This window comes from Pocillopora damicornis, chromosome 3, assembly GCF_964200805.1.
Source record: "Pocillopora damicornis chromosome 3, jaPocDami1.2, whole genome shotgun sequence".
Taxonomy (NCBI): domain Eukaryota; kingdom Metazoa; phylum Cnidaria; class Anthozoa; order Scleractinia; family Pocilloporidae; genus Pocillopora; species Pocillopora damicornis.
Window position 1 is genome coordinate 16,640,901 of NC_142672.1, and position 9,197 is coordinate 16,650,097.

The 9,197-nt window shown below is 37.9% G+C and overlaps 2 pseudogenes across 2 annotated transcripts; one reads left to right on the top strand and one right to left on the bottom strand.

Annotated features, from left to right (window-relative positions):
* The first annotated feature begins 403 nt into the window (after positions 1–403).
* LOC113664977 (uncharacterized) lies at positions 404–2,521 on the top strand (annotated as a pseudogene). Its single transcript, XR_016184656.1, has 2 exons — positions 404–633; positions 1,167–2,521. The product of XR_016184656.1 is annotated as an uncharacterized LOC113664977 (transcript).
* Positions 2,522–2,744: 223 nt separating this feature from the next.
* LOC149048539 (uncharacterized) lies at positions 2,745–4,214 on the bottom strand (annotated as a pseudogene). The gene is made up of 2 exons (XR_016184657.1): positions 4,048–4,214; positions 2,745–3,958 (listed from the first exon to the last, which is right to left on the bottom strand). The product of XR_016184657.1 is annotated as an uncharacterized LOC149048539 (transcript).
* Positions 4,215–9,197: the final 4,983 nt, after the last annotated feature.

Consider the following 9,197-nt stretch of genomic DNA (forward strand, 5'->3'; position numbering starts at 1 on the left):
AACGTACTAGGGTTCAATTAAAAGACTGCATGTCTCTTGTGTACCAACGTACTAACTCCACTTTTCCGACAACCATGAATGACCTGCATTCTCATGTACAAGCATTCGACTAGAGGACTGCATGTAACAAGCATACCAACATACTAGTGTACTAACTGCACTTCTCGAACAAGCACTTGCATACCAACATACTAGTGTTCAATTAAACTTGTGTACCAACGTACTAGTATACTAACATCACCTCTCAAATAGAGCACTAAAGTGTGACGTCATGCTTCCATGGTAACCAAATTTTCTGTTCTAAACAAAGTGTGTCAAGCGTAGCATTACAAGCGCAGCTTTCGACTCCTTTTCAGTTTTTCGGCCTTTATTTTCAGCTTCCTTTATTGAGTGGACTGCAAGTTTTTTTGTGTAACTTTTGATGATGTAGACGAAAATTTATTCGTTTGAAAGAAGATCTTAATCGTCAACTGAGCAGACAGAGAGCCGAAGTTAGAGGTGAAAGATCGTGATGGTTCACTGCTTTGCACCAGGCTGTGACGATCAATCCGAATCACATACTTGTAAATTCTATGGGTTTCCACATAAAATTAAGAAAAAGGAGGAGTACCAACGCTGGATTCGATTAATAAGGTAAGGTTAATTTATAGTTTGTCGTGGACTGTGTGTTATCAGTTGCGTGGCGCTTTCGCGGCGTTTTGCTGTATGGCTTGTGTTTTGAGCTGTGATGTCATTCAAGGACTAGTATCTCACAAAGTCTATTACTACTAGCGATAGTATCTTAAATATCCTTACATTAGTTCTGGTGAAAAGAAAAACAGCTTTGATCAGTCATTGACTCGCACGATATGCTTGAAAAATTCAGTAGACTATAAATAAATACATTACCATGAGATTCATTCATTCATGCTTTAGTTGGAAACTGTTTACAGTTCATGACGAACGACTGCTTCCTCAAAAGAGAAAAAATATTATTTCCCTTGGCAGTTTGATGAGGAGGAGTTTTATTTTGTTCTAGTTCATTTTGGTGGGCGACATTGTTCCTGATTTAGAATAAACAATATTAAAGAACTCGTTTGTAATAGCTTTAGATGTCGCACAGTGCTACTCTAAAATGACTAACTAGTACTACTTAGTGAGCTTATTTTGTTTATATAAACTTACAGAAGAAAAGACAGGGAACCAGGGAATCACTCCAGAATATGCAGTTGTCACTTCAGAGATGGGAAAAAGAGTGCTGGCCCACAAATTTACACACGTAATGCTAACAAGTTGTTTCCATCAGAAAGATTACCTCGAAAAAGGAAAAAACAGAGCACTACACAGAGCACTAGTGTGCATGACATGGTGCAGGCCATTCGGGCCAAAGAAGAGGAGGCACTTCCTTTGCAAGAAAAACCTTCAACAAGCGAGATTATTCTTGAAGCCGAACTTGATCTTGCAAAGAGGGAACTTGAGCAGCAGAGAGAAGCTGCACAGTACCAGAGAACACATTATTCTGCATCGACTCTTACCACAGATGTTCTTCGTATGGAAACTGGACTACAAACAAAAGAGGTTTTCCAGATTGTAGTAAATATGCCTCTAGATTTAAAGATTCTTTGTCATACTATGCAGGTTGGAGGGTGGAGTCAATAATTTTTGAAGATCAAATTCTAATCACCCTCATGAAACTGAGACAAAACTATACTAATCTCCACATAGCTCAGTTATTCTCTTGTAGTGTTGCTACCATTTGAAATGTAGTTACAACATTTGTTCATGTTTTACACAATATCTTATTTGATGATTTGATGACCACTATCCCTTCTAGGGAGAAAAACAAATTATGCTCTCCTTCATCATTTTCAATGTTTACTAGCTGTAGAATAGTTATTGACTGTACAGACATTGAAATTGCTGCACCCAGTCTTATGAGTCAACAGAGTGCAACATATTCAAACTACCGAGGCATGAATTCTTTTAAAGTTATAGTCGGGGTGGCACCCAATGCAGTTATAGCGTATGTAAGCAAACTGTATCCAGGATCAATTTCAGATAAGGAAATTGTCAAACAGTCTGGCCTAATGAACCATATGGCAAGTGGTGACCTGATCCTTGCAGACAAGGGGTTCTTAATTCAAGACATTGTCCCAAAGGGTGTTTCTGTGAACATTCCTCCCTTCTTACAGATTGGAAAATTCACTGCCAGTGACATCAGGGCTACTAAAAACATTGCAAAATGCAGAATTCACGTCGAAAGGGCTAATGCACGGCTGAAAGATTTTAAGACACTAAACTTTGTACCCCCCTACTTAAGATGTTATGCTGACAAAGTATTTCAAGTCTGTACTGCCCTTGTAAATCTTCAGTTTCCACTGATAAAGGAAGGATGTGAAGGTGCAGAATTTGAGTAAAGATGTGCATGTAATGGAGAAATTGAGAGAGTATTTAATTAATATGTATTAGCTTTGATGCTTAGGGGACTAAAACAATCAATTAACCTTGATGTATTGTTTTTGTTTTTTTCTTTAAGCTTGGGAATCAACTTTAAATTCCAACATGTCAGAGTTAGCCCATCTATTTGGCCTTTATGTTTAGAAAAAAAGGGTGCATTTTCTATTTTTGTAATGTATAGTATGTTAACAAAATAATAGAGCATTTGTTTGAAGTCACATACAGTAAAGCCAGCATTTTCAGCTATAAACAAATGCAACTCTAATCTTAAATGTTATAGAAAACACAACATCAAGAATATCTGATAATTCTCAATAAAAAATGGGTTTGTTTTCATTACTGAACATGGAAGGTCGCTGTTCTTGTTATTGTTCCAGTATTTAAGTTGTCTAACGGGAACATGGTACAAACTTCCTGCTGGTTTTAAACCTTGCAATAATTCTACAAACTATAGTTCTCCCTCAACAATTTTGGGGAAGAGGTGTTTAAAAAAATTCCCTAAGCCTGGTAAGGTTTTCTTCCCAGGATGGATCCTTCTTGATTTCAATAATTACACACCAGTGATTTGTCCAAACAACAAAGTAACAGCAATTTCATTTGGCTAAGAACATTTGCCCTTGCACTTGGTGCCAGTAGACATGATTCCTTTTTAGTGAGTATGATCCATCCTCTTTTTTCTCCAAACAAAATGTGTCACTTTTCAAAGCTTCCTCAATACTTGCATCTCTGAATGTATAGGAACACTTCGCCTCTAGAACATGGTCTTCAGCCACTAATCCATCAGGGGAAGCTCCAAGAACGCCTACTCGTCAAGCCAAACCCCTGTCTCAACAACTTCAAGATGAGTTTTGGCAGTAAATGTTTTGATGGCTTCAGCCTCATTTGTGACTCCCCATGCCACAGCTTTGACACGTGAGATGTCATATTCCCCCAAGAGACGCTTAATAAGGGATGGGGTAACCCTCTTAGCATTGATGACGGAGCCAAAATTGCTTGCAGTCAAGCGCCCCTTCCTCACTAAATGCCAGGAGGGATTGTTTCTCTGACTGACAGTTAAAGAGCTGATTTGATTTACAATTTCTCTCTCAACCTTTAATTTTCATCTGATAAACTCTAGTTGTTCAGCAGAAGTAGATAGAGTGAGAAATTCCTCGGAAAAAATTAGCTCTTCCACTGTTGAGACAGGCAGATCCCCCAGTTGTTTTGGCTGTGGGCTTAACAGCCAGCATAGGCCAGTGAACTTTCCATACACTCGCAATTCTAAATACAGCGCTTCTCGATTGCCTTGATTTGGTTGTCGGAGTAAGGCTGTATATCCTGGCTTGGTTGGAGGAAAAATTTCAGAAATAGATTTCCGAGAAATATCAGGTGCATTCCGTTTTTTCCATCACCACTCAACATCAGTCCAACTCAAGTTATAAATTCCATAGATGAACACAGCTGCAGCATGGCTACATTTATAAACTCCCCGTGGACACTCGCACTCGCTCGATTTAATCGCATTGTTTTGGTCAAGGTATATCTAAAAAGAAAATTATAATAAACAAAGTCTAACAGTATTTTTCTATAAGCTTTCATTTCAATGGTGGTCATTTACCGCATTTCACTTACCGTCACATTATACACTTTTTTTTTCATACTAGCATGAACCTGTCCCTTCAAAACACCTTGACTTGCACCAAGGCTTTCCACATGGTTAGATTTGAAGTGATTTTCACCTCGTGAAACGGATTTATTCTCATTTTCGAAAGTAGAGATGCAATTGTCAGCACCGCCATCTTGTTTCACAAGCATTTGTTTAGAACAGGAAATTTGGTTGCCATGGAAGTGTGACGTAACTTCTTTAGTACTCTATTAGCACAAATGACTTGCATACTAACGTACTACTGTTCTTTTAAAGGACTGGAACCTGGAACCTGGAACCTAGCAGACTCGTGTAAGGCAGTCTGGTAGAAAATAAATGGTGCACGGTGTAATAAGGTACTAAGTTGACCCTTTTTTTTAATGAGGCATTGCGGTGAACAACAAATCGCATTGTGGTGTTGCTTAAATCAATGGTTTTCAGTGAAATAAACCATTTCTGAGTTGCAGTCTATTCTCTAACCTAGAGAAAACTAGGATTTTGATAAAACCGTGGTAAATTGTCCCACAAAATAAGCGATAAATCCAAGTGAATCTTAAATAAACATTAGCTGACTGACCCCTGACTGAATTCAGTAATATTTTACTTGACCCCTAGACATGCACTATTGGTCAGCCAAAGACGCGGTGAGGCGTGAGTGGCCCAGTGGTCAGAGCGCTGGACTCTGGGTCGGACGGCCCGGGTTCGAGTCCTGGATGGGGCACTACGTTGTGGCCTTAAGCAAGTCGCTTCACTCACCTTGCTTCGTCTTCTCGGATAAGACGTTAAGCCGGAGGTCCCGTCTCCTGCAGGGTTTGGGGTAGGAGACGTTAATTTCCCACGCACGAGATTACTGTGTGATGGATGTCCTCCCCTGGGTTGGGTTGGGTGGGTTTGTGAGGGCCACAAGTTTATTAGCTATGCTATTATGTGTTACCCTCGTAAAATAAAGTCTTTTTTTATTTATTTATTTACTAGCGCGAGGTAAAGATGAGTGAAACCAAAACATTTAAATGCTGAGACTTATATATATTATATACTTATATATTATATATTGTGATGTCGGTGCTTTGATAATATTTTTGGGTGATGTGGTGTTAGTTCCATTTTGTTAGTGGTAACGCAGTATTCAGAAGCCCCCATGTCCCCCTCTTGTTTCTTTGTTGCCAATTATAAAAATACTCTTCTAATCCAGAGCCTTCTCATTTCCATTTTGAGGTGGTAAATATCCCATGTATCAACTTTTTTTAAAAAAAGAAAATGACATGCAAGTGTGCTTATAAATTACTATTGACGATATCTGCAAAAAAAATTAATATTTCTGATTCTTTTTGTCCTATATGTAGCTTTGAATGGAAAAATACTCCAGAGTTCAAGAGAGTGTTCATTACTGCACTGGCTATATTTGATTATTTTTGTCTTCATCAAAGTTTTGTTCACCCCATACCGACATTTTCTTGTCACCTGCATCATGTTTTAGTATTCTCAGCTTTCTTTAGCAAAACTCGTCAGGAAATTGAAAGGGACGGAGGTGAGACATTTTTTGCATTATTCTCTCCATGTCTTAAGTGTATTTTAGTGAGCGATTGTTTCAAACAATAATTAACCAGTATCACTTAATATGAAATCCCTTGTTGCCCGCAGCAACAGTTGTTTATTTAACAAATTGCAGATGCTTTTGAGCCCTATAACAATAAGAACTTATTCCTCTGTTATTAAGTGCAATTATCAAGTTGCTTTCTATTTAATTCTTTTCTCAATTATTTCGTTTCAATTATTTGGCAAAAAAAACTGCATACATAGTTGACCACAGTTTGATTCCATTACATTCACTTCATCACTTCTTTCAGAAGCATCATGAAGAAGCAGCATCTGGCCGAGTACTTTCAGCCAGATATGATCACTGGCCAAATCTGCGCATCCAAGAGGAGATCGATGCAGCAATCTCGATATTGAAGAGTTTCGACCCCTCTTTCGTGATTAGAAACAACGTTCTATTAAAGGAAGACCAAGCCCTTCTTTTGCTGTCTGTAGCCATGGGTCTTTATGGTGTAGTCTTTTTAAAGTTGGCTTTGGATCACGTCCCTCCCACTTTAAGCAAGACAATGCGAGGATCAAGTGTTCTGATTTGGTTTTCATTCATCTCAGACATGACATCTAAGATGGGTTTTCCACTGTCGCCAGCTGAAGTGAAATCCTCCTTTGAGTTCTTGGAACAATATTGCCCTAAGTTTCTATCCTCCTCCATTGCTCTAGAAGACATTTTATGGTCTCTTACTGGAGATAACTGTTGTCATTTCAACAAGTTCATCATTACCCCAGAAGAATCTTGTTTGAAATGTGAATAGCGCCTTCAAATGCACAGCAGCCCCACGAAAGTAATTGTTCATGGTTCAACAGGCCTTTTGCCTGCCAGTAAGTTAGCTCTTGAGTGCAAAGAGTGTAAAACTACATATGGCATTGGGCACTTCACTGACCAAAGTGGAGCGCATATTTATCCAAAAGGTATTCATTCACCTTTCACTGAGGCAAGCAACGTGTCCTATATGGATCATAATTTCTACAAGTGGAAACCAAGCCTTGGGTGAGTGTTGTTTCATTCAAGATACATGTTCCCCTAAACTTGAGTAACCAGTTTCATGTACTTGATTGATAAGACTATTTGAGGAAAAAAATAAAATCCTTTGATCTTATCTTTTTCAGAGAAACCACCGCTGGGTCTCATTCAGTGGGTTCTTGGAGGCGTATAAAGAGGCTTTTTCAGTAGAGGTAAAAAAGTTTACTGACTGCCTATCAGGTGGGAAATTTTTCTATTAAATCATGCATGATTATTTTTTATCTAATCACGCGTCATGTATAAAGGAGTAAGTACACCAAGCTAATACTACAACCCATTGGATGCTTTATTCGAAATTATATTGCATCCAAAATTTTCTATTCTGGAATGAATTGCATTCTACTTGTCTTATTGCTTTTTGTTACACAAGCTAAGACGACCTACATGCTGAATTAGACACTTCAAGCTTCATATCGCAATATCAGAGGGCACTCTACTAGTATCAAACACACTCACCACAGCATGTTCATTTGTTTAGTATGTTAGTACCGTAGCACTCAGTACAGACACTCACCACAGCATGTTTACCTGCTTAGTACGTTAATACCATAGTACTCCGTACAGACAACTCATCACGGCTTGTTCTTCATTTTTTTAGTGCCTTAGTACATTAGTACCATAGTACTCGGTACAAACACTCACCATGGCATGTTTATTTACTTAGTACATTAGTACTGTAGTACTTAGTACAGACAACTCATCACGGCTTCTTCTTCATTTGTTTAGTGCCTTAGTACATTAGTACCATAGTACTCAGTGCAGACACTCACCACAGCATGTTTATTTGCCTAGTGCTTTAGTGCCGTAGCCCTTGGTAGGGACAACTCATCACACCTTGTTCTTCTTTTGTTTAGTGCGCTAGTACATTAGTACTGTAGTTCTTGGTACAGACAACTTGTCACAGCTTGTTCTTCATTTGTTTAGTGCCTTAGTACGTTAGTACTGTAGTACTTGGTATAGACAACTCATCACGGCTTGTTCCTCATTTGTTTAGTGCCTTGGTATGTTAGTACTGTAGCACTTGGTATGGACGATTCATCACAGCTTGCTCTTCATTACTTTAGTGCATTTGTACGTTAGTACTCTACTACTTAGTACGGATGACTCATCACTAATTATTCTTCATTTGTTTAGTGCGCTAATACCTTAGTACTGTAGTACTCAGTATAGATGACTTATCACAGCTTGTTCTTCATTTGTTTAGTGCGCATGTACATTAGTACCACGGTGCTTGATATAGGTAACTCATCTTATCTTAACTTATCTTCTTCTTGACTGATTGTTTCATTAATAAATAATGATAAGGGAAAAATTATGTGTTTTAGTTTGGACAAATTTTCAGTATTTTATGGCAGCGCAGATCAAGTTTATTCTTCCGGTTTTGACCTAGTTCCTGTGTTCTGTTTATTCTTTCACTCAAGCGGTTAAGCAAGAAAGGATGATGAATGGGTTGTTCTATTCAAATTGTTGCTATTATTGTAAAATTATAACCAGAGCAATTGAATTGATAATGTAAAATATTATATTTAGGGTTTTCATGGTTTTTGGGACAAATATCTTCCATATGTATTCGCGTACTTTTCCATTTGAAATATTGGGTTTATTCAGGTTTTCCTTCTAGTAAGTTAAATAAAATGTATAAAAACGACAGTAGCTTTTGGAATGGATTTTGCTTGTTACTTGCTTTCATTATATGCACCTGCTTGTCGGCACTTTTGTTATTTATTACTGTTTTTTTTTAGGTAAATATAAGTGTTTATGGTCTTTCTGGAAAAATTGGTTCTCATGGTCGTTGGCAGCTGAGTTTATACTTGTAACTTTAATTTCTTTTCACATGATAGTTTCCACACCAACCTTGCATAGATAAGGAGACACTTTTAATTGCTTTTCTGTTTTTATTTCCTAAGCTGCTCTACTGCAATTAAGATAGGTATTATTTTCTATACAACAGCTGTGAATTTGCACCTAAGTTTCCTATTTCTAATGGCCTCGAGTTTATTGCATCAGTCTTTTTAATTTTGAGATTCTTTCTATTGTAGACACAGATAGAATATCTAAGTAGATTTCATTTAACTTCAAAGAGACCTTTTCCGCTCCTTTGTGTCCTTATTCAAATATTGTGCACCTCACACCAGTTAATTCTTAAGCAAGTACCTTGTACAGCTTTGATGATTTCAAACTTGAGTCATGTCGCTTGTTGACCTGACCTAGAATAAAAGTCTACTGTGGAACCAAAACGCTGTCTCTTCCTTGACGTCCGTACAAGTTTGCTCAAAGCAGATCTCCGTGTACCAGGAAATCGTGACAAGTTCTCGTTCTCACTAGCCGAGTGCTCTCTACTGAGCTAATTTCCCCCGTTTGCGTGTTTTCTGGAAATTCCAGTTTAGTGCGCAAAATCTATCGTCACAATAATTCCTCAGCACAGATGTAAACAAACAGATAAAAGAAGGTAAAGTTTTTGGGCTTATAATGGGCAAGAGCAATACAAGAATAGAAAAACAAAATAAAGAAGTCCGATCAAAT